The sequence below is a fragment of the Lepidochelys kempii genome, chromosome 6, assembly GCF_965140285.1.
Source record: "Lepidochelys kempii isolate rLepKem1 chromosome 6, rLepKem1.hap1, whole genome shotgun sequence".
Lineage (NCBI taxonomy): Eukaryota > Metazoa > Chordata > Testudines > Cheloniidae > Lepidochelys > Lepidochelys kempii.
Genome location: NC_136385.1, coordinates 67603215 through 67623112, shown reverse-complemented (window position 1 = coordinate 67623112; position 19898 = coordinate 67603215). Strand labels below are relative to the sequence as shown.

Here is a 19898-nt window from a genome sequence, read left to right as displayed (position 1 = left end):
AAATATCTTGCAATGCCACTATAAAAGTGCCATGCGAATGCCTGTTCTCACTTTCAGGTGACATTGTAAATAAGAAGCAGGCAGCATTATCTCCCCTAAATGTAAACAAACTAGTTTGTCTTAGAATCAGCAGAACAAGTAGGACTGAGTGGACTTGTAGGCTCTAAAGTTCTACAATGTTTTGGTTTTGAGTGCAGTTATGTAAAAACAAGAAAAATCTACATTTGTAAGTTACACTATTATGATAAAGAGACTGCATTACAGTACTTGTATGAGGTGAATTGAAAAATACTATTTCTTTTGTTTATCATTTTTACAGTGCAAATATTTGTAATAAAAAATATAAAGTGAGCACTGTACATGTTGTATTGTGTTTGTAATAGAAATCAATATATTTGAAAATGGAGAAAAACATCCAAAAATATTTAATAAATTTCAATTGATGTTCTATTGTTTGACAGTGGGATTAATCATGATTAATTTTTTTGCGTTAATCGCATGAGTTAACTTTGATTAATCGACAGCCCTAGTTTTATCACATCAAATCTAGTCTATTACAAACGACTACCTGGGTCTAACTTCGGGGGTCATCTGGAAGATGCAGCATCACAACGCAGCGTGCCTCTGGCGTGGAGACAGCAGGAATTAACACATGATCACCAGTACTCCACACTCTGCATTGGGTGATGAGTCAAACTCCAGATCTAGTTCAGGGCCTGATTCCATCCTCAAAGGCTAGCCCTGAGTGAGCTGAGGCCCAGCTAATTCAAGGGCCATCCCTGTATATATGCCCCATCTCACTCGCTAACATTCAGTTGGAATATAGATATCCATGAGCATGAAACTTCAGTAGAAGAACAGGTTGACCCCAAATCTTAACACCTTCAGAAGGTGCTGTGAGGTCTTCAAGTGACATCTCCAGTACAGAGGTTGTGAACCACAACCTTCCATCTTTCACTGACAACACAATCATACAACTTCCACTCTCCTTTCTGACATAGATGGCTCTTTTTTTCTATTCCTGATTTGCCTGCAACCTTGCCCGATAGTATGAGTGAAGGAATCAGGTTGCTCTGTGATCAACAAGCAATGTGCCCACAAAAAAAAAAGTTACGTACAGAAGTTCTCCATTAATTGTGCTCTTTTTAAATTCATCCTTCTGATCACCTCATTCATAGTTATCTACCAGTAGTTAATTTTTAACATTCTTCTTTAACATCAACACTCAAACACTTTGAGTTATCTCAGCGTTCTTTTTAAATGCCCAGCTCTCACATCAATACAGAATGGATGACCATATGTAGCTCTTCAGCAACCCAGTGAGGATGCAGAGTTGCAACCTTTGACAACACAGAAGTCTTTGTAAGTTGCTGAATACGTTTTTTGCAAGCAGTTCTTGATTTCTTTGTTGCATCTTATCTGATGTTATTTGACTTCCTAAAGAGGGGAAATTATCCACTTGCTTCACCATGGCTGAGAGGCAAATCTCTTAGAAAAAGCATCTCCCTAAAAAGCCATATAGGGAAGACATCCAATATAGAAGGCCTCAGTCACTAGCACACTAGCTTAAAATGAAGGAAGGAGAGGTTTACTTGTTGAGACACAGTTTTGATGCACGTTTGTTGTTACACAAAATATTATGGTAATAAGCACCACAAAATCTTTTGCAAAAATAAAAATAACTCCACCAAAAAGTTACCCATCTGTAACCACATTGTAACTGTGCAAATCTCTCTACTCTGACTGGCTACTATAATAGCTCCATAACTAATGAGTCTCAGTACTCAGCACTTCAACCTGCTTGCTAGTATAACAACAAAAACACATAGCACAAACATTCACTCCCTTCAAATAAGGGAAAAGAATTACAGTGCTTCAACTGGCCTCCTGGAGGCGTTCCAAAATGCCTGTTCTCACCTCTCTGGTCATCGGTTTGAACTCTACTGCCCTACACTCAGGTGACCAACCGTCATCCCCACCATGTAAATTCCTTTGTAATTTTTAAAATCCTCTTCCTGTTTGCTTGGTGATGCATGTAGTGGTCTCAGTGCATCTTTCCAGGTGGCCATCTGGCGTCAAGACTAAGCTTGATAAGTCCATGGAAGGGATGGTATGATGGGATAGCCTAATTTTGACAATTAATTGATCTTTGACTATTAGCGGTAAATATGTGCAATGCCCTGTAATGGGTTGTTAGATGGGGTGGGATCCGAGTTACTACAGAGAATTTTTCCCTTGGTGTCTGGCTGGTGAGTCTTGCCCACATGCTCAGGTTTCAGCTGATCGCCATATTTGGGGTCGGGAAGGAATTTGCCTCCAGGGCAGACTGGCAGAGGCACTGGGGGGTTTTCGCCTTCCTCTGCAGCATGGAGGATTCACTTGCTGGAGAATTCTCTGCACCTTAACATCTTTAAACCATGATTCGAGGACTTCAATAGCTAAGACATAGGTTAGGGGTTTGTTACAGGAGTGGGTGGGTGGGTGAGATTCTGTGGCCTGCATTGTGCAGGTGGTCAGACTAGATGATCATAATGGTCCCTTCTGACCTTAAAGTCTATGATTCTATGCCCCTCTTGGAGCAATGCCGAGCTGCTGGACCTCATCAGCATTTGGGGAGAAGAGGCTGTTCAGTCCCAGCCGCAGCTGTAGGAATTATACCACCTACAGACAGATTTCACAATGCATGACAGAAAGTGGCCATGGCCAGGACACATTGCAGTGCAGGAGCTGTGGAACGCCTGCCACAAGGCACGGGAGGCAAACCACCGCTGTGCCCACAAGCTGTTGGTTTTATTAAGAGCTGGATGTGATACTCGGCGGCGACCCCACCTCCACTATGAAGACCACCGTGGATACTTCGGTGGCTCGCGTGCCAATCAACAGTGGACCGAGCCAGGAGGAGGAAATCTTGGATGAGGATGTGGATGAGGAGGGGGACCCAGAGGCAGAGGATGACTTGGACGTCAGAGATGCATGCAGACAGTAGCTGTTTTCTATCCAGGAGGAGGCTAGCCAGTCACAGCTGTCGGATGTTCACGAAGGGCAAACAGGAGAGGAGGCCCCTAGTAAGTGGATTTGATTTTGGGAATTGCTGAAGAAAGTTGTTGGGGGCAGGAGGGTTGCAGAAACTAGGCTTGTCTCCCACTGCATGCCTAGTCAGAGTGGCGGAACAGGGTGTTCATTGACACCCTCACTTTACGGGAATCTCCCTCAGATCGCCAGGAAACTCTCGTGGAGATATTGGGCAATCCGCTGCCGCAGGTTCTTTGGCAAAGCTGCTTTGTTTCTTCCCCCATTAACGGTAACTTCCCTGAGCCACTCTGCCATCATGGGGGGGAAGGGGACATAGCATTGTTGCACACAGGCGAGCGGCATAGGGCCCAGGGCGGAAGCCACAGGCTTAGAGAAGACCCTCCCCCTTGATTCCCTGCTCACCCTCTGCAGCAAGATATCTTCCATAACAATCACATCCTGTGGAAAGTGTGAAGACAGCAATGATTATCAGGCCCCCACTACAGTGCTGGCTCTCCCCAAGAACCACGTGCCCAGTGTACAGTAGGGTCCAGGAACACATTTACCCTGCCCCTGGGGCTACTCACTATTTTGGGGGTCTTGTGGCTCATGTATGCTTGCCTGGGGTTAGCCAGTTAGTGACAGGTGTGAGTGTACTGGCTGTGTTTTAAACCACTGAATCAGTGTTCTCTGTGTTGCAAACAATATTGCTTCTGTAAAATGTTGCATTTAAACTTTAACAGAGATGACCTTGGGAGCCCAGCCTCCTCTTTGTTATCAGCGACTGAACAGCTGCGCAGAATTAGAAAGCGGCCAATAAGAACTAAGGAAGATTTTCTGCGTGATGTTATGATGCACTCAGCCACCAAGAAACAGGAATTGAAGGAGTGGCAGGACAGCAAGAAGAGGGACTGAAAGGAGAATGCGGCACGCCAGAATGAAGCCACGGAGCAGCTCTTAAAGGTTATGGCACACCAAGCAGACATGCTCCAGGCGATACTAGCACTGCAAACCGAGCAGCTCCGCGCCCACCCTCCCCTGCAGCAACATACAATTATGTTAACCCACATATTGCATTGTCCGCACCAATCACCGCCTAGCATCACAAGCACTGCACTCCCGAGCACAGCAACAAATATTAGTGACTTTCAGCTTCAAATTGCTGCCTCAAGGCATCCCTGATCCTTATGGCCTTGCACTGTCTCCCTCCAATAGCTCTGGTCTCTGGCTGTTCAAACTCAGCCTCCAGGCACTGAGCCTCTGCAGTCCAACCCTGAATGAAGCTTTCACCCTTCCATTCACAAGTATTAAGGGGTGTACAGCACGCGGCTATAAGCCTAGGAATGTTGTCATCAGCCAGGTCCAGCTTCCCATATAGGCAGCACCAGCAGGCCTTTAAATGGCCAAAAGCACACTCAGTAGTCATTCTACACTTACTCAGCCTGTTGTTGAACCACCCATTGCAGCAGTCAAGGTTCCTGGTGTATGGCTTCATAAGCCACAGCATTAAGGGGTAGGTGGGGTCTCCCAGGATCACAATGGGCATTTTGACTTCCCCTGTGGTGATCTTCTGGACTGTGAAGAAAGTCCCTGCTTTCAGCTTCCTGAACAAGCCAGTGTTCTGAAAGATGCATCATGTACCTTTCCGGAGCAGCCTGTGTTAATGTCAGTGAAATGCCCAGGGTGATCCACAAGTGCCTGGAGAACCATTGAGAAATATCCCTTGTGATTAATGTACTCGGTGGCTAAGTGGTCTGGTGCCAGAACTCGAATATGTATGCCATCTATTGCCCCTCCGCAGTTAGGGAAGCCCATTTGTGCAAAGCCATCTACAATGTCATGCACATTCCCCAGAGTCACGGTCTTTCAGAGCAGAATACGACTAATGGCCCTGCACACTTCCATCAACACGAGCCCAACAGTCGATTTTCCCCACTCCAAACTGGTTAGCGACCAATCAGTAGCAGTCTGGAGTAGCCAGCTTCCACAGTGCAATCGCCACACGCTTCTCCAACAGCAGGGCAGCTCTCATTCTCATGTCCTTGTACCACAGAGCTGGGGCGACCTCATCACACAGTCCCATGAGTGTGGCTTTCCTCATCCGAAAGTTCTGCAGCCACTGCTCATCATGCCAGACGTGCATCACCGTGTGATCCCACCACTCAGTGCTTGATTTCCGAGCCCAACAGTGGCATTCCACTGTGGTCAACACCTCCATGAATGCCACAAGCAATCTCGTGTCGTAGCTAGTACGTGTGGGAGATCAATGTTGCACTCCTATTGCCTTTGTAGTTTAAGGAATAACTCCACTGCCACTCATGATGTGTTGGTCAGAGCGAGCAGCATACTGGTCAACAGTTCGGGATCCATTGCTGCAGCCCAAAGAGGCAGGGTGCGCAGTACACAAATCATTGAAAGATGGCGCCAAATGCGGATGGAAGCACAGGGATTGCTGCAATGCGAAGCAATGAATTACGGGGCATTGGGACAGGACCCAGGATGCCCTGTGACCCCCTCCGTCTTCCCACAACTCTTGGCGGCAGAAGAGAAAAGGTGCTCTGTGGGATAGCTGCCCAGAATGATCGCTCTGAATACTGCTGCAAGTGCCGCAAGTGTGAATACTCTATTGCGCAGGCAGCTGCCAGTGTGAACACAAAACAGCAGTTTCCCTTCAGTGCTCTCTGAGCAGCGCTGTAACTGCCGGCACTATAACTCTGCCAGTGTAGACAATCCCTGAGTAAATTTCCCAAACCTGAAGAGCTCTGTGTAAGCTTGAAAGCTTCTCTCTCTCTCTCCAACAGAAATTGGTCCAATAAAAGATATTACCTCACCCACCTTGTCTCTCTAATATCCTTGGACTGACACAGCTACAACACCACTGCATACATAGATATCAATATATTTAAAACAAGTATGCTTCAGATGAACTACGATAGGTTAGTAATTCAAAAGACTGGTGAAAATGTCATTGGTTTAAAGAAGGACTCATTTATTTAAATTATACTTGGAACAGAATGGGAGCACATATTTTCAGGCTCTTTATAAGACATAAAAAAGCAAAATGAGGACACAAGCCCAATCTTTCCTCTGCAGGTCAACTTTAAAGCCAGATAATTTCTGACTTATTTTAGTCTTCAATCGCAATATTTCTAAGGTTTCACCCCAGCTTAAAGTTACCAGTGTAATATTCTGGTTTGGATTTCAAAAATAAAGGAAGAACTGACATTGTCAGAATAAAAAGGAGAGAACAAAACTAATGTCCTTTTAAAAAGCTGTAGGAGACAAAATGGGGTAAAATAAAAAGCAACGAGCCCTAAGCAACTTGCAAAATAATTTGAATGGCAGAGGGCAATAATTGCTGAGAGGAAGTGGGCCAACAATTCACAATTAACAATCTTTGGTTAACTTAATCTTTCTCTCTGTTCACAAAGACACTGATTTTTATGAAGTCATCACAATTTGAAAGTTTATATTCCGTGCATATGAATTTCAGCCTATAAATGGTTCACATTGTTTGCTCAATGCCTAATATTTACAATTAAACAGTTAAGTTTTATGCTGGCTCATCATTTATAATAAAGAATACCAAAACCTGTCACTTGGTCTCATTCCATTCACTGACTGAATGACCTTACCATAAAAGGCCTCTTCTGCCCACCATTTTACATTTTGTGATTAAATGAATCTCTGCTGTAGATCCAAAATTCTCTCTCTTAATATTTGCCCAAACAATGCTTTTAAAAATCAAAGAGCGTACACACAGTCAAAAGAAAACTCTAGTTAGAAGTTATTCAAATATTTGTGCATAATTTTTCCTCACTATATGCCCAGCTCTCTGCCCATCCATTCTTTCTACTATAAAGCTTACTTAACCTTCAGGAACCCCTTTAAGCAATCTACCAAACAGCAACACCATTCCCTGCGTCTACACTGTGGTACATAGGTTTCAGAGTGATAGCCGTGTTAGTCTGTATCAGCAGAAAGAACGAGGAGTACTTGTAGCACCTTAGAGACTAACAAATTTATTTGAGCATAAGCTTTCGTGGGCTAAAGCCCAGTTCATCAGATGCACGACATGCATCTCATGAAGTGGGCTTTAGCCCACAAAAGCTTATGCTCAAATAAATTTGTTAGTCTCCAAGGTGCCACAAGTACTCCTCGTTCTTTCTACTGTGGTACATAGTTACTTTAGCTATTGTGTTAAATGTCAGTTATCTTCAGCCAATGTACATAACATTCTCTCTCATTTCAGTGAATGTGTTTAAAATCAGCTACTGTTACTGCGCCTCTACTCATTAAACAACATTCAGGAAAAGTAGGAGGTAACTAGGTTTAGCTGGAGAAAGCACACAGCAAAAAAGCTACCATTCAGGCAAACACATTCACAGAATGTTTGAGCTTCAGAGAAATTAATATGAAAGTCATCGTTAATATAATAAAAATAAAAACATCAAGGTGCAGTAGAGTAACTAACTTAGTCAAGTAGCTAGTGATAAATTAGACTTCAGAAGTCTCCTGGTAACTAGCCTTTAAACTATGGCATGGTTGGAAATTACCCTGTACAATTACCTGAATTGGCAAATATTACTACCTTCTGTGGGTAAATGTTGCAACAGATGATCTTGAGAAGTGCTGAATGTTGCCTGAACAATGTACATTTTTCTTTTCTTTAAATAATGTAAATGTATTGCTGTTCTGCTCACTGAGTACATTCAGTTTTATTTCTTCTCCAACATATGGTATTGTCCATTTTTTACTCCTTTCAGGAAGGAAGTTTAAGTTTACTGTAATCCAATATACCAATTATGAACAAATAGCCAGTGTCTTACTTTAACAAAGAGGGAATTTAAAAATGGTTAAAATAGTCATCTACACAGGAATTTTGTTTCCTTTCCATTTGAAAAAATAAGACATGCAATTTGTACCATTCTTTTAAATTCATCTGCTAACTGTGCAGCTGAGAATAATGGAAGGAGAGTGGAGAGAGCAGCTCCTAGTAGTCTGTTAGTAATATCATCACTAGATTATTGTGAACAGCTAGAGTAAATTCAAGCTATAAAAAACTGCTGTCATTGCTGTATTCACATAACCTGACTGAAAATAATTTTCAATAAAATGCTTGATTACAAAAAATTTTACAGACCAAACCATCTTTTTATATTTTTTCCTAGCAAATATATCTCTATTTTTCCTATTTTTCTCATTCTCTGTTCTGTTTAATATATTAACTTTTCTTCATACCATAAAACACCGCTAAAGTGTTGCCAGCAACATAAAATATAATGGAGCCATTATAGTCTCCGGAAAGAAGTGAACTGTTTAATGTCTTTCCATCTTTCCTTCCTCTTGTGTGCCAAGTTAACTTTTGCTAAAAATCTCAAATGCTACAATGTTCTACAGAAAGTTCAACAGAACCTGCAAGACTGTAGCTTTTGAGAGTGTACTTTAAAAATATTTGGGAGAGTTTGAACTTAGAGTTCAGTTTTCATGAACTAACTAATGGCACTGACAAAATAAATCTCCGCAAGCTTCCCCAACTCCAGACATAGTCTTGTCAATGCATCACAATCCTGGACTGCAACATTTCTAATAGTCCTGTCCCTCCATCTCTCCTGAGCAAAGACTACAAATCCATGAGACACGGTGATTTTGTGATGGAGACAAACATTCATCAAAAACTAGACTACAATGCATTTCCTTGGGATATAACAGGTTTAAATCAAGGTCTAAGACAGACAATGTGTCATACTTAAACCTTCATCCAACAACCTATTAAAAAAGCATATTTAAAATTAAAAAGCATATACAAATTATATCAGGTTTCTCAAATGGGGGTCTGCAGATCCCTGGGGGTCCGCAGGCCTTACTGATCAACTTCTTCCCCTCCCTCCCAGCACCTCCTGCACACAGGGGAACAGCTGTTCAGCAGCGTGCAGAAGGCACTTGGGGGGGGGGGGAGAAAGAGTGGGGACGAGGTGTGCTCAGGGGAGGGGGCAGAATCATGTCCGGGGCCGCCAGCCCATCTGATCAACTCCTCCCCTCCGGTCCAGTGCCTCCTGCATGCTAGGGAACAGCTGTTCAGAGGAATGCAGGAAGCACTGAGAGATTGGGGGTGGGAGGAGGAGCAGGGGGGGGGAAGAGGTGGGGGGGGGCCTTGGGAGAAGGGATGTCGTGGGGGCAGGGCCTCGGGCTGAGTGGGGGGCTTGAGAGGGTCCGCGAAAATTTTTAAATCAAAATAGGTGTTCTCGGGTTGCTAAAGTTTGAGAAACACTCACATAGGGTAATGTTTCTCAAATTCCAAGACTAGCCTTCCTAAAGGGAGCAAGAAGAGGGTAGAAACAAATCTATGGAAAATGAGGGACTGTGGTTTTTTGGCAAAAAAAAGTGCTACTAACTATGGGTACAATATTCAAAAGCATTTAAGTGATTTTGGACTCTAAGTTCCATTTTCAAAAACAATTTAAACCAACATCACTTTTGAAAATGGGTTTTAAGTGTTTTTCACAATGTTACCCTATTGCTGAAAGACAATAGGGTATGCCATATTAGGCTACTGAAGCACACTTTTCATCACCCAAGAAATGCACCCACTAGTATTGTCTCAGAGTATGTTTAAAAAAAGAAAAAATGTTGGTGCAATAAACGTTGATGGGGGAAATGCCGATTTACCAATATGGAAAAGTGCTTCCCACTTTTATGATGACAAAAATTCTTTGAGAAACCAAAGGAGGCCTTATGTGCCAAAGGACAGTTTACATAAACAAACACAATGGTCATTGGTCTATGGTATAGATAGTAAGTGGCATCTCAGCTCTTTGTATAACTGTACAAAGCAACCACACTGAAGACAATGGAATACATGGGGGGAGAGGATTAGACAGGGTGACAGTTTTGACAAAAGTTAGACCAAGATTAAATACTTCCTGTTACATTACACACCTGCTCAATGTGGAGGACCCAGCCATATGTGGTTATGAGTTGGTGCTAGGCTCAATAAATAAAAAGCCAACAAGGATATAAACAGAAATCCGTTTCACAAAAATAATAATATTGGATATTAAATACTAATATTTTATGTTCAGTATAATTCCCTCTACTTGCTGTACCCAAACTAAAAATGATCCAGTAGGTCAGGTAAGAATGTTTAACATTGTGGCCATAATTAAAATGCTCTTTTGAAATGCAAAACTTTTCATTTATTCTCCAATGCAACCTCTTCCCCGGCTCCAAAAAAGAAAATGTCTTTCAAATTAGAAACACACTTTAGTCACCATAGGTTTGGTTACACAGCAGCTGAAAGCATGCTGCCCAGCACAGGTAGACAGACACAGTAGCTGTGCTCGAACGCACACACTAAAAATAGTGGCTGTAGCAGCAAGGGTGGTGGTTTAGGCTAGTCAGCCAAGTACACCCAACCCAACCACCTGAGTAAATACTTGGGTGGTTAGCCCAAGCAGATACCCATGCCACCATGGCCACACACTACGGGGTTTTTTTGTTTGTTTGTTTGTTTTTGTTTGTTTGTTTTTGAAGACTAGCACAAGCACAGCTAGTACATGTCTGTTTATCTGGGCTGGGAAGCACTTTTCCAGAAGCTGCGTAGATGCCTCATTACACACAATTGTGACTTAAAGTTACTATATAGTCCCAGAGGTGCACACAGCATTTTACAGATAACTAAAATGACACATCCCTCTTCCCAGAAATGTGGAATCTAAATTAAGCTTTCCACAGTAAAGGGGACAAACAGGATGTGGAGAGATGGTAAAGGACAAGAAGAATTGCTACCCAAAGATTGGGAAATGTTATTAATATTAGAGGTGCATATGATGAGTTCCTCTTCTCTTTTTTTTTTAAACTGTATTAAAATTTAAAGATGGATTCCAGCATATCTTTGGGAGTGGGGGTTGGTAACCAAAGGCTGAGCAAATAGTGAGTTTAGAGGAGGAATTTGAACAGACTTTGGAGATAATCTAATATCTTTAAATACCTGAGGACTGTCCAATCAACTTGTTCCCTGCTCCTCTCAGGGAGTAGAGCTTAACTGTGGACAAAGTAGGTTTTTAAGAGTAAAGTCTACAAATGAGTCATAAAACCTTACACAGTTACGCTCCCATATAAATTACTTGAAAGTAGTCTTGGTTTGTCTTTGTTGCCAAACATGTTCCAGAATTGCCATTACTCAATCTTTACGGTCTGTAGAATGTATGGTAAATGCTTAACTATCAAACTACACACCTTTGACAAAATAACCCATGATTCTCCTGACTTAAAGCTTACAGGGGACCATGTAATCCTTTCCTTTACATCAGAACAGTACGTTTCTAAACTTTAAATTAATTTCTGCATCCAGCAGAACCTTACATCTGTTGAGTTCCAACCCAGCAGAGGGAAACAAAGGAATGACTACATGAAATGGAGAAATTTGAATATTGTCATCTGATTAAATTACCCGAATCTTTTTCATCAGTGAAACAAACCTAAATAGTCCTAAAATACAAAAAAAACCCAAAACCCACCCATCACAAAATTTAAGATTACTTTATCACCCAATCCTGGAAAGTGCCAAACATTTGGGGACCAAAGTTCAAGACTCACATTTAGGATGAGGAAAGGCTGAAAATTATTCTGTGTTGGCCCAAATTTCAGTTACATTGCCCCAGGGAAGGGGCAGAGACCTGCGAAGACCTCACTGGAAGAGTCAGGAGTGGTCTTGACTGGCACTCAAAGGAACTGTATTTAACCTTTTTTTTCAGCAAAGGCAGGAATTTTTAACCACACAAGTTGTTAAATTTGGCAAGAGCAAAGTTGAAAAACAAGGGGGATTAGAGTCAAAGGTTTAGAGTAGTGATTTTCAACCTTTTTAGGCTCAGGACTCATTTGTAAATGTTTATGGCCTGTTGTAACCCAGTACAAAGTCTGGGGCTAGAGCCCTGGAGTTATTTCAGTTGGATTCTGCCCCCTGGGGGGGTTGGGTCCTGCCTGGCACTCACCCCACAGTGGCAGCTCCTGTGCTGTGCGGCTGGCTGGGCTTGGTTATGAGCTCTGGGTGTTGCAACCTCCGAAGTCACAGCAGCGCTCAGGGTTTTCCCACTCCTCTTACTGGACCAAATTTGTAAGAGTGGAGTTGTGACCCGGCTCAGGGGATTACAGTGCCACTCACTCAAATTTGGCCTACCCAGACTCCCATCATCATGACCGCTGGGTCAAACCTGAGTGGTGCTGGGGCCCCGTAGGTTGCACCACCACCACCACAACAAAAAAAGAAAAAGAAAAAAAAGAGCTGCCACCGGCGTGCCGCCGAAGAATCAAAGGTCCAAGAGCACAGCTGCCGCCGTGCCAGCAGCGCTTCTTCAGCGGCGCTCCTCCTACCACGTACCCCCAGGGATGGTCTTGCGCGCACCCCACTTTGAAGACCACTGGACTAATAAAAAAGCTAAAAAATGTCATTAGCATGAAAAAAATCAAAAAAAGCAGCAGCTTCACCAGACACTTTTAGCTCTAGAAATGATATCAACAAAACACCAGGAATGTGTCTCCCCTTGTTGAATGGGAGAACAAAACAAAACAAAAACATTTAAAAGTCAGCAGAGATAGAAGAAGAGCCAAGAGTCTCAGTACAAACCTCATCAGCTGACCTACAAATTAAAAAAAATTGAACTTGTCCCCTTTTTTGCTTCTTTATGGATGTAGGCATGAAAGATTTTCAAGGAATTGAAAAAAATATAGTTTTAAAGGTAATGTTTTAAAAATATATTAAAAAATCAAACACTAAATAAATTTCATAGTACTGCTAATGTCATGTTATCTAGTTCTTCCTTCATATTATCTATCACCACCTTGCACAGATGTAGTCAGGCATTATGTAGGGTCTTTAACCTAAGTTTCCAGAAGCTCTTTGCAAACATGAATTAAGCCTCGTAACATTCTTGTGAGGGAGGGAGGTAATTTTCTGTTTTTATAAATGGGGAAACAAAGTGAGGGAAAGCGACTTTCCTCAAGACATACAGCATGCCTGCAGCGGAGTCAGGAGCAGAACCCTTGAGATCACACCTCACTCCTATGTTTCCAGTCACAAGACAGCATTCTTTTTGGCTCCATCTCAACTGGGCCTACAACTAAGGTTTGCTCAACTCATTTTAAAACACTGTTTTAACCACTGTATAGCTAGCCAGCTTGGATGGGGACAAATTATGTTTAAAATTGTAGGGTTTTAAATTTGATTTTAACACTTTGTCCCAATCTTTACTGGATAGCTATGCAGAACAATATTCAAAACCAGTTCAGCCACAGCCAGCCTTTGGACTCTCTGAAGACTATGCCACAGATATCCATGACTATTATGAACTAGATGTGATTCTCAACTTCATTTTTAAACACAGGTTTTTGGCCCTTTTCTTTTCAAAGACAGCCTAGGAAACATAAAACAAACAAGTTGATAATGTTGAAAAATAGAAAGCTGAGCTTCACTTCAGCAACATCTGACTGGGATGGAAGACCTGAAAATCTCATATATGTAACACACACTTTTTATTGTAAAATAAATCAGTTAAATATGGGATACATATTCCAATTAATCATCTTGCTAACCTACCCAAAACCCTTTAGCCAACTATATATGCATGGTGGGATAATAGGGGGCAGAAAATATCTTGGGAGTGAAAACATAGAAATATGTTGGTGTCCTGCCCAACAATACTAAACTCACCTCTGTGTACAAGAAACATGTTTTTAGCCCCAGTGTAGGAAAGTGCCTTACAGTAGAACATAACAGAGCTATGGACAACGAAAGGGAACCAGGAGGGGGGGGAAAAACAACCAAAAGCAAATCGTACTGTACAAACACACTCTCTCTCTCTCTCACACACAGACACACACACACTTACTTCATTGGTTTGTATCAAAACAAAAAGGTAACCATTTTCCTTGCTTTCGCCAAGGAACAAATAAGTATCCTGCTGCTTCTCTCAGATATACATAGCAGACATTGCAAGCAACTGGAGACAGATCATCCTGTCTACACAAAAAACTTCCTTAATACAGACAAAAAGCAAAAAAATTAAACCTCTTATAAGAAAGATTGCCTGGACAAACTGTCCCCTTGACAGTTCTGTGAAACAGTTTTATATGTTTAAATTGAGAAGCCACATATTAAATTTAAAATCCCATACAGGTATTGAAATTGAAAACTATAACAAAATTGAGAGATCTCCTTTCTTCAAAAGCAGTACATGGTGGGAAGTTTTTCCACACAGTTATATTTAGAATTATGATCTGACACCCAATGGTTAAATACAAAAAAAAGTCTGAAAATATATTAACTTCAAAACTTTTAATCATCATAAAATAAAAACGTACACCATTTCTTACATTAATTTATGCTCAAATAGCTAGGAAGTTAAGTTGTAGTGTGGAGGAGCAGTGAAATCCACAGTCCCAGGACAAGAACAGTGTGAGGGTGCTGTACATCCACCTTCTGTTGCAGGTACTATTAATTAGAACAGCACCTGTTGCCATTCTACACAATTTGCACGGTGTACAGGTGCCATATAAACACAGATCCACAAACTGGCCTGCCCCCATAATAATGTGGCCATGTGCATCAATCTATGAAGGACTGATGCAGAGTGATGTAAATGGCCATGTGTCAGTCTTTGGTCCTGGGGAGAATTTTACACTATATTCATGACTTTTGGTTTGTTTAAAAAGTAGACTAAAAAATAAACCAATGAGAATTTTAATACAAAGGTGTATGTTTAACAATCTGACCAAAAAGAAAAGGAGTACTTGTGGCACCTTAGAGACTAACAAATTTATTTGAGCATAAGCTTTCGTGAGCTACAGCTCACATAAATTTGTTAGTCTCTAAGGTGCCACAAGTACTCCTTTTCTTTTTGTGAATACAGACTAACACAGCTGCTACTCTGAAACCAATCTGACCAGAAACCACTGCACATATCTCAGAGATGCACTCTTCTATACATTTTATAGTATTATTTTCTGCCATTTCCAATTTCTAAATGTCTTTAACTTAAATAAGTAACTGGAGAAGGGATTGTTTTGTATCAAACTATGAAACTTAAAGACTGTTGGAGGACTTTGTAAGGTTATTTCAAATATCCAATAGTTAAAAATATTTTTAATATGAAGTTTATAAAGGAGTTTGAATCAAGTTCCAGTTATTTGAAATGACTTATCTCTTGCAACTTGTTGTGTTGGTATTTCCCCACAGAGGCCAAATTTTTTAAAAGCTGAAGCCTGAAGTCAGGCTTCTTAATTCACCTATCAGCACCTAAATAAGATGTTTGCTACAACTTGTGGTTTAATTGTATTGCTACAGATAAGCTGCAGCTTTCTCCAGGACTGCATATTTTTTCATAACCAACCATTTTGAAATGAAGGGATACAGAAGATTATACAAGTTTCAGCCTTCTTTCCATTCTTCTCCAACCTTCCAAATCAGCGTACTCCAATGCTTAATGCAACTCTAGTGTAAAGCTCAGCCATCTCCATAATTTAAAAGTACAAACAGAAACAAATGACCAAGGACACGCTTCTTTTCTCCCTTTAGTAAAAAGATGCAACAATGATTTTTATTTTTTCAACTTAAGTAACATTTATTTCAGTTCCTTATTTAAGGCTCTTGTTCTCCTGACTGAGCTATACATACAGGTCTGATTTTTAACACCTTTTCAAAGATTTAGCCTGTTGTATTTTATTTGATAAGCTGCCAAGAACCATTTTACATAAAATATCCACTCCCAGCATAGCACAAATCTAACATGTAGCTCTTTTTAGGAGCATCTGTTCGTTCCTCCTTACATTTAAAGTAGTTGGGGTTTTTTTTGTTTGTTTTTTTGGGACGTGGGGGTGTTCTTGCTACAAAGTGTCTATAAAAAGGAACAATATGATCAACTCTCTCCCACCAACCAACATCACATCTTGTACATGTGTCTTATATCTATTACATGTGTTCAAATGCAATGATATCTACAATGCTAATGGTATCGCTAATGCTTAGTTTCCAAGAACATATGGAAATCCACAAAACAAAGGATTTGTTCCTTTTCACAACAAAACTAAGGAACAAATATATTGTTACAAAATACATCTTCTAAAAAGCAGTGTTTACTGCTCAATAGACCCAAAATACAACAGCCTGGTATGTAGGTTTAACAAACAGAAGTGAATGTCAACAAAAATGAATATAAAAAGGAAAAAAGGAATTTAATATAATATGCAGAAAAGCCTACCTGCCTGAAATCTAAAAAAACACATCAAATTTCATTACAACTCTTCTTGATCTGACTTTCATTTGAACACATTCACTCAAGAACACACCATCTGTTACTAGCTTAAGATTCTAGTCACTATCTCTGACGCAGTGGGCCCGGCACTTTCACTAGTTAAGGACAATAGGCAAACTTTGCAGTATATTCTCCAAGTTCGGTTGCCTCAAAGTATCAGTGTTTTCTTGTGTGTGTGTTTTTTAAATAAAAAAATTTAACATACAAGTTTTCAGCCTTACAGAAATAATGCTCAAACACAGAAAGGGAAGTGGATTCACTAAACCTGGGGGGGGGGGGGGAAAGAGCTAGGATTATTTTAAAAAGGAGAGATCAAACAGAAGGATTATTCCAAATTGCGTGTGATGGAATGCCTCCCTGTATTCACACCTTACACACTATTGTAATAATCTTTGTATAAGGTATGCCTTGTGGCCTATCTCAGAACATACATTAATTTTAGAGCTTCCTATCAAGCTCCAGCTAAACTGCTTTTTTGTCTATGGTCTCAGAATTTACATCACTTGGAATACCCAAGTCATGGTATAAAGAAATTTATGTTAGAAGATATACTTCGCAGGAATATGGTCTCTTATACAAGCAATTTTGGATTCCCTGAGGACCCTTTAGGGGGAGTCCATTATGTCCCCGCATCTTGAAGCGGTCATCTTCTCCCCATTTTTACCCTCCTCAGAACACACACATTTTCAGTGATATATATATAAATGGCCATAGTTCTTATGGACAAAAACACTGGATGATATGCAGAGCCCACTTACATTACCGTTTACTGGACTGGTAGATTACCAGTGAAGACAAGGCTCCTGCAAACTCAAACCACTTCTGAAATACAAAATCATATAGATCATAGTTTCCTGGATAGCCCCACTTCAAGGGAGAAATGTGCAAAAAAATAAAGAGTTAAAAATAATAAAGAGACACTCAATTCCCACTGAAAGGTCTAACTTCCCTTTGTCCTTTCCGAAAATCTCATTTTTAAATTTGTTTCAAAAAGGCTAAAATTTAAGCATGAAAGTAGGTCATCAATCATTCTCAGATACTTTCCATAACATATATTCTGCATGTAGCTTTTACATTAGAAGACTAATTTTAATAACAGACCTCATAATACGGTGTTTTTACTTCAATTTTTATGGTTTAATTTCTGCCATATAAAATCTCATCAAAAGCTGGGCATGCATATTGCCAACCCATATACAAAATTTTGGCAAGCCATGAAGAAATCAGACCTCTTTCACACAAAGGCCCTCTGTGCTATGCAGTAATTGTTGTCAGTTAAATATTAACCCAGAGAGAACCCCAACCTGTCAAAGCTAAGAAAGCCCCATAGGCCCAAATCTGAAAATGCATTTCTTATTAAGGAATGACCATTTACAGTTTGCCTACCCCACAAAACAAACAAAAACAAATTGTTCATGTATTAGTCAAATTTCAATTTTATCTAAAGAAAATTGAGGACTGGAGGAACTGTAATTCCTAATCTGTCTCTAATGTCAAAATGAGAAGGATAAAAAGTTTTGAAGGGAACAACAACTGGTTAATGGAAGTATCTACTCACTGTAAGAATTCTCAGTCTATTTCTGATTCATACTCTCAAACAGTGGTTTGGATATCATGGACAGAAAAATGTGATGGGTCCACAGACAAGATATGAAGAACAACTTCCCAGAAGCCAGTGTACTAATTTTCTCTGCATTTTCCTTACAATTCTGTCATAAGTGATATAATCTTTTCAGTTCTGCTCACAGTTAGTAATACTATACTCTGAAAGCAGCCTGTTCATTTCAATACAATTCCTTGTAGAATAACGTACTACTAAAAGTGAGCATGGGTGGCAGAATCAGGCACTACATTAGTTAAGTCCTCAAAACTTGCTTACCTGAAGTCCTTTATCCTCAACTGGTGCAAATTTCAAAAGCCATTCTTTCCTTATTACTCTAAATTCAAGTTAGCTCAATCCCTGGTTCCAAGGTTCACTTTTATCTTCACATCCAGTTCTTCTCCATTGCCAAGAAATAGATATAGGGTAGCTTCTGAGCTTGGAGTTTCTACTTTCTGGATTTGAAAATTATTTTCTAATATTTCAAGAATGTTTTCATAATGTATGTTTAGCTATATTTTTTAATCAAAAGATATCTGAGTATTTAATATCTCCCAAAAAGTACAGTACCCAAGAACTCTCTAACACATAGAAGCTTGTCAGCACTTGACATCAGTGGCAGATTAGCCAGTAGGCTGATGGGGCCTGTGCCCAGGCTCCCCAGCCAATTGGGGGGCCCAGGAAAAATGGGCACCCCCATACCCTGACCCTGCTCTGCTCATCCGGGGGTGGGGAGGGAGCAGAGGGCTTTGTCATTCCAATGCTGCGTTCTCCCCCTCCCCACAGCATGTTTCGGGTCACAAGGAACAGACAGAGCAGCTCTGCTCTGGGTCCTACCTCAGCAGCTGGACACCATCTCCTGGGTCCCAAGGTCCACCTGTTTCCTCTACAACCATGAGCGTGTGGGGGTAAGAAGAGAAGGGGATACAGGAATGGGTGGAGGGATACAGGAGCCCAGCATGTGGCATTCCCTGGGCAGCAGCAACCCCAGCAAGGAGCCAACCACAGCAGCACCACAGCAAGGACATCACTGAAGAAGTTGTTGCCAGCAGCAGCTGGGGCCTCCCCTGTTATGCCATCCTGTCCCCCCCCCAGCACCAGCAGCCCAGGTAGCACTGTAGGCGGAGAGCGAGAGCCAGAGAACCAAGGGAACTGGCTTCAGCACGCACATGTGCGTGGGCGCACTTTACCGCCCCAAATATAGCGGTCAAACTACACCTATCGCCTTGTGGGTGGGGGGGAGGAGGGAGACAGAGCTGCTCAGGTCTTGGAGACGGGAGGAAGAGCAAGATTGCAGGGCTGCGGCTGGAGACGGGGGAGGGGCATAATGGGCTCATCGTGTGTGGAACAGAGCGAGATGGCAGGGGGAAGGGGCAGAATGGATGAGGTGGATGTAGCTTTTTTTAAACAACTAACAAAACCATCTAAAGCATAGGCCTTGGTAGTGATGGGGGACTTCAACTATCCAGACATACGTTGGGAAAACAACACAGTAGGGCACAGATTATCCAATACATTCTTGGAATGGATTGGAGAATTTTTTATTTCAGAAGGTGGAGACAGCTACCAGGGCCAAGCCTGTTCTAGATTTGATTTTGACAAATATGGAGGAACTGGTTGAGAATTTGAAAGTGGAAGGCAGACTGGGTGAAAGTGATCATGAAATGATCGAGTTAATGATTATAAGGAATGGCAGGAGGGAGAACAGCAAAATAAAGAATGGATTTCAAGAAGGCAGACTTTAGCAAACTCAGGGAGTTGGTAGGTAAGATCCCACAGGAAGCAAGTCTAACGGGAAAAACAACAGAAGACAGTTGGCAGTTTTTCAAAGAGACATTATTAAGGGCACAAGAGCAAACTACCCCACTGCGTAGGAAGATAGGAAGTATGGCAAGAGACCACCCTGGCTTGAGCAGGAGATCTTCAATGATCTAAAAATCAAAAGAGTCCTACAAAAAGTGGAAACTAGGTCAAATTAC

At 41.3% G+C, this 19898-nt stretch overlaps 1 protein-coding gene across 9 annotated transcripts in view; it reads right to left on the bottom strand.

Moving 5' to 3' along the window:
* The window catches only part of SIPA1L1 (signal induced proliferation associated 1 like 1), a 381563-nt gene that overhangs the window by 314014 nt on the left and 47651 nt on the right, over positions 1–19898 (bottom strand). Inside the window, exon 1 of one of the 9 annotated variants that reach the window (XM_073348517.2) lies at positions 17078–18652. The exons of the other annotated variants lie outside the window; for them this stretch is intronic. The gene's annotated coding sequence lies outside the window, so the exon portion shown is untranslated. Of the gene's footprint in view, positions 1–17077; positions 18653–19898 lie in introns of those variants that run through there. 9 annotated transcript variants of the gene reach the window in all.